We start from the raw sequence: 5,969 nt of genomic DNA on the forward strand, positions 1-5,969 counted from the left end.
TACATGGAAATTAAACGGTTTTCTGTTTTGCACTTCTTCCCTCTTTTTTTTTCTTTTCATATAGACATGACCCTGTCTGTTTTTCAATGTGCCTCCAGTAAGTTGTTATTCTATCGTTTTTGTGGTCTCACTACTGCTCGTCTTCCTATTGGGGACCGTCTCTTGCCTCCTTTACTACCCTATTTGTTGTCATTCGGCTTATATAATCGTTTCATACTACTCTTCTATTTCTTACCTAGTTATGCTTGAATATTAGAAATTATTATAATGAAGTATTAGGTGGCTTAATTGAAGTGGTGTTAGAACTAGTGTATAACGATATTGTTTCTTGTTTCTCAAAAAACTTCTCTGATTTTGTATAAACTTATTTTAGGCATTTTCTTATTATTTCGTCAATAATAATATTAAATAAAACAAGTTTCAATTTGACCTTCTTCCCAAATTAAAAATCTGGCCCTATAGATGCTTACAGACAGCTGGTAAATGGTATTCTAAAAAAAACCTTCAGTTAGTAGCCAGTCGCCGGCGCTCGGTCCACAGCGACATTCGACGCCTAAATGTTTTAATAGAAACCTAAGACTGGTAAACACTGAATCTTTCTTTTGGAATATCAGTTATCTCGGCTCTTTGTGTAGTGTCTTTTTCAGTTTCGAGAAAAATAAAATCTTCTATCTCAAGATAAACTTGAAAATATTACATGGAAATTAAACGGTTTTGTGTTTTGCACTTCTTCTCTTTTTTTTTCTTTTCATATAGACCTGAACCTGTCTGTTTTTCAATGTGCCTCCAGTAAGTTGTTATTCTATCGTTTTTGTGGTCTCTCTACTGCTCATCTTCCTATTGGGGACCGTCTCTTGCCTTCTTTACTACCCTATTTGTTGTCATTCGGCTTATATAATCGTTTCATACTACTCTTCTATTTCTTACCTAGTTATGCTTGAATATTAGAAATTATTATGATGAAGTATTAGGTGGCTTAATTGAAGTGGTGTTAGAACTAGTGTATAACGATATTGTTTCTTGTTTCTCAAAAAACCTCTCTGATTTTGTATAAACTTATTTTAGGCATTTTCTTATTATTTCGTCATTAATAATATTAAATAAAACAAGTTTCAATTTGACCTTCTTATTAAATTAAAAATCTGGCCCTATAGATGCTTACAGACAGCTGGTAAATGGTATTCTAGAAAAAACCTTCAGTTAGTAGCCAGTCGCCGGCGCTCGGTCCACAGCGACATTCGACGCCTAAATGTTTCAATAGAAACCTAAGACTGGTAAACACTGAATCTTTCTTTTGGAATATCAGTTATCTCGGCTCTTTGTGTAGTGTCTTTTTCATTTTCGAGAAAAATAAAATCTTCTATCCCAAGATAAACTTAAAAATATTACATGGAAATTAAACGGTTTTGTGCTTTGCACTTCTTCTCTTTTTTTTCTTTTCATATAGACCTGAACCTGTCTGTTTTTCAATGTGCCTCCAGTAAGTTGTTATTCTATCGTTTTTGTGGTCTCTCTACTGCTCGTCTTCCTATTGGGGACCGTCTCTTGCCTTCTTTGCTACCCTATTTGTTGTCATTCGGCTTATATAATCGTTTCATACTACTCTTCTATTTCTTACCTAGTTATGCTTGAATATTAGAAATTATTATGATGAAGTATTAGGTGGCTTAATTGAAGTGGTGTTAGAACTAGTGTATAACGATATTGTTTCTTGTTTCTCAAAAAACTTCTCTGATTTTGTATAAACTTATTTTAGGCATTTTCTTATTATTTCGTCATTAATAATATTAAATAAAACAAGTTTCAATTTGACCTTCTTCCCAAATTAAAAATCTGGCCCTATAGATGCTTACAGACAGCTGGTAAATGGTATTCTAAAAAAAACCTTCAGTTAGTAGCCAGTCGCCGGCGCTCGGTCCACAGCGACATTCGACGCCTAAATGTTTTAATAGAAACCTAAGACTGGTAAACACTGAATCTTTCTTTTGGAATATCAGTTATCTCGGCTCTTTGTGTAGTGTCTTTTTCAGTTTCGAGAAAAATAAAATCTTCTATCTCAAGATAAACTTGAAAATATTACATGGAAATTAAACGGTTTTGTGTTTTGCACTTCTTCTCTTTTTTTTTCTTTTCATATAGACCTGAACCTGTCTGTTTTTCAATGTGCCTCCAGTAAGTTGTTATTCTATCGTTTTTGTGGTCTCTCTACTGCTCATCTTCCTATTGGGGACCGTCTCTTGCCTTCTTTACTACCCTATTTGTTGTCATTCGGCTTATATAATCGTTTCATACTACTCTTCTATTTCTTACCTAGTTATGCTTGAATATTAGAAATTATTATGATGAAGTATTAGGTGGCTTAATTGAAGTGGTGTTAGAACTAGTGTATAACGATATTGTTTCTTGTTTCTCAAAAAACCTCTCTGATTTTGTATAAACTTATTTTAGGCATTTTCTTATTATTTCGTCATTAATAATATTAAATAAAACAAGTTTCAATTTGACCTTCTTCCTAAATTAAAAATCTCGCCCTATAGATGCTTACAGACAGCTGGTAAATGGTATTCTAGAAAAAACCTTCAGTTAGTAGCCAGTCACCGGCGCTCGGTCCACAGCGACATTCGACGCCTAAATGTTTCAATAGAAACCTAAGACTGGTAAACACTGAATCTTTCTTTTGGAATATCAGTTATCTCGGCTCTTTGTGTAGTGTCTTTTTCATTTTCGAGAAAAATAAAATCTTCTATCCCAAGATAAACTTAAAAATATTACATGGAAATTAAACGGTTTTGTGCTTTGCACTTCTTCTCTTTTTTTTCTTTTCATATAGACCTGAACCTGTCTGTTTTTCAATGTGCCTCCAGTAAGTTGTTATTCTATCGTTTTTGTGGTCTCTCTACTGCTCGTCTTCCTATTGGGGACCGTCTCTTGCCTTCTTTGCTACCCTATTTGTTGTCATTCGGCTTATATAATCGTTTCATACTACTCTTCTATTTCTTACCTAGTTATGCTTGAATATTAGAAATTATTATGATGAAGTATTAGGTGGCTTAATTGAAGTGGTGTTAGAACTAGTGTATAACGATATTGTTTCTTGTTTCTCAAAAAACTTCTCTGATTTTGTATAAACTTATTTTAGGCATTTTCTTATTATTTCGTCATTAATAATATTAAATAAAACAAGTTTCAATTTGACTTTCTTCCCAAATTAAAAATCTGGCCCTATAGATGCTTACAGACAGCTGGTAAATGGTATTCTAAAAAAAACCTCAGTTAGTAGCCAGTCGCCGGCGCTCTATCCACAGCGACATTCGACGCCTAAATGTTTTAATAGAAACCTAAGACTGGTAAACACTGAATCTTTCTTTTGGAATATCAGTTATCTCGGCTCTTTGTGTAGTGTCTTTTTCAGTTTCGAGAAAAATAAAATCTTCTATCTCAAGATAAACTTGAAAATATTACATGGAAATTAAACGGTTTTGTGTTTTGCACTTCTTCTCTTTTTTTTTCTTTTCATATAGACCTGAACCTGTCTGTTTTTCAATGTGCCTCCAGTAAGTTGTTATTCTATCGTTTTTGTGGTCTCTCTACTGCTCATCTTCCTATTGGGGACCGTCTCTTGCCTTCTTTACTACCCTATTTGTTGTCATTCGGCTTATATAATCGTTTCATACTACTCTTCTATTTCTTACCTAGTTATGCTTGAATATTAGAAATTATTATGATGAAGTATTAGGTGGCTTAATTGAAGTGGTGTTAGAACTAGTGTATAACGATATTGTTTCTTGTTTCTCAAAAAACCTCTCTGATTTTGTATAAACTTATTTTAGGCATTTTCTTATTATTTCGTCATTAATAATATTAAATAAAACAAGTTTCAATTTGACCTTCTTCCTAAATTAAAAATCTGGCCCTATAGATGCTTACAGACAGCTGGTAAATGGTATTCTAGAAAAAACCTTCAGTTAGTAGCCAGTCGCCGGCGCTCGGTCCACAGCGACATTCGACGCCTAAATGTTTCAATAGAAACCTAAGACTGGTAAACACTGAATCTTTCTTTTGGAATATCAGTTATCTCGGCTCTTTGTGTAGTGTCTTTTTCATTTTCGAGAAAAATAAAATCTTCTATCCCAAGATAAACTTAAAAATATTACATGGAAATTAAACGGTTTTGTGTTTTGCACTTCTTCTCTTTTTTTTTCTTTTCATATAGACCTGAACCTGTCTGTTTTTCAATGTGCCTCCAGTAAGTTGTTATTCTATCGTTTTTGTGGTCTCTCTACTGCTCGTCTTCCTATTGGGGACCGTCTCTTGCCTTCTTTACTACCCTATTTGTTGTCATTCGGCTTATATAATCGTTTCATACTACTCTTCTATTTCTTACCTAGTTATGCTTGAATATTAGAAATTATTATGATGAAGTATTAGGTGGCTTAATTGAAGTGGTGTTAGAACTAGTGTATAACGATATTGTTTCTTGTTTCTCAAAAAACCTCTCTGATTTTGTATAAACTTATTTTAGGCATTTTCTTATTATTTCGTCATTAATAATATTAAATAAAACAAGTTTCAATTTGACCTTCTTCCTAAATTAAAAATCTGGCCCTATAGATGCTTACAGACAGCTGGTAAATGGTATTCTAGAAAAAACCTTCAGTCAGTAGCCAGTCGCCCGCGCTCGGTCCACAGCGACATTCGACGCCTAAATGTTTCAATAGAAACCTAAGACTGGTAAACACTGAATCTTTCTTTCGGAATATCAGTTATCTCGGCCCTTTGTGTAGTGTCTTTTTCAGTTTCGAGAAAAATAAAATCTTCTATCTCAAGATAAACTTGAAAATATTACATGAAAATTAAACGGTTTTGTGTTTTGCACTTCTTCTCTTTTTTTTTCTTTTCATATAGACCTGAACTTGTCTGTTTTTCAATGTGCCTCCAGTAAGTTGTTATTCCATCGTTTTTGTGGTCTCTCTACTGCTCGTCTTCCTATTGGGGACGTCTCTTGCCTTCTTTACTACCCTATTTGTTGTCATTCGGCTTATATAATCGTTTCATACTACTTTTCTATTTCTTACCTAGTTATGCTTGAATATTAGAAATTATTATGATGAAGTATTAGGTGGCTTAATTGAAGTGGTGTTAGAACTAGTGTATAACGATATTGTTTCTTGTTTCTCAAAAAACCTCTCCGATTTTGTATAAACTTATTTTAGGCATTTTCTTATTATTTCGTCATTAATAATATTAAATAAAACAAGTTTGAATTTGACCTTCTTCCTAAATTAAAAATCTGGCCCTATAGATGCTTACAGACAGCTGGTAAATGGTATTCTAGAAAAAACCTTCAGTTAGTAGCCAGTCGCCGGCGCGCGGTCCATAGCGACATTCGACGCCTAAATGTTTCAATAGAAACCTAGGACTGGTAAACACTGAATCTTTCTTTTGGAATATCAGTTATCTCGGCTCTTTGTGTAGTGTCTTTTTCATTTTCGAGAAAAATAAAATCTTCTATCTCAAGGTAAACTTAAACATATTACATGGAAATTAAACGGTTTTGTGTTTTGCACTTCTTCTCTTTTTTTTTTCTTTTCATATAGACCTGACCCTGTCTGTTTTTTAATGTGCCTCCAGTAAGTTGTTATTCTATCGTTTTTGTGGTCTCTCTAGTGCTCGTCTTTCTATTGGAGACCGTCTCTTGCCTTCTCTACTACCCTATTTGTTGTCATTCGGCTTATATAATCGTTTCATACTACTCTTCTATTTCTTACCTAGTTATGCTTGAATATTAGAAATTATTATGATGAAGTATTAGGTGGCTTAATTGAAGTGGTGTTAGAACTAGTGTATAACGATATTGTTTCTTGTTTCTCAAAAAACCTCTCTGATTTTGTATAAACTTATTTTAGGCATTTTCTTATTATTTCGTCATTAATAATATTAAATAAAACAAGTTTCAATTTGACCTTCTT

Source organism: Diabrotica undecimpunctata, chromosome 11 (genome assembly GCF_040954645.1).
Source record: "Diabrotica undecimpunctata isolate CICGRU chromosome 11, icDiaUnde3, whole genome shotgun sequence".
NCBI lineage: Eukaryota > Metazoa > Arthropoda > Insecta > Coleoptera > Chrysomelidae > Diabrotica > Diabrotica undecimpunctata.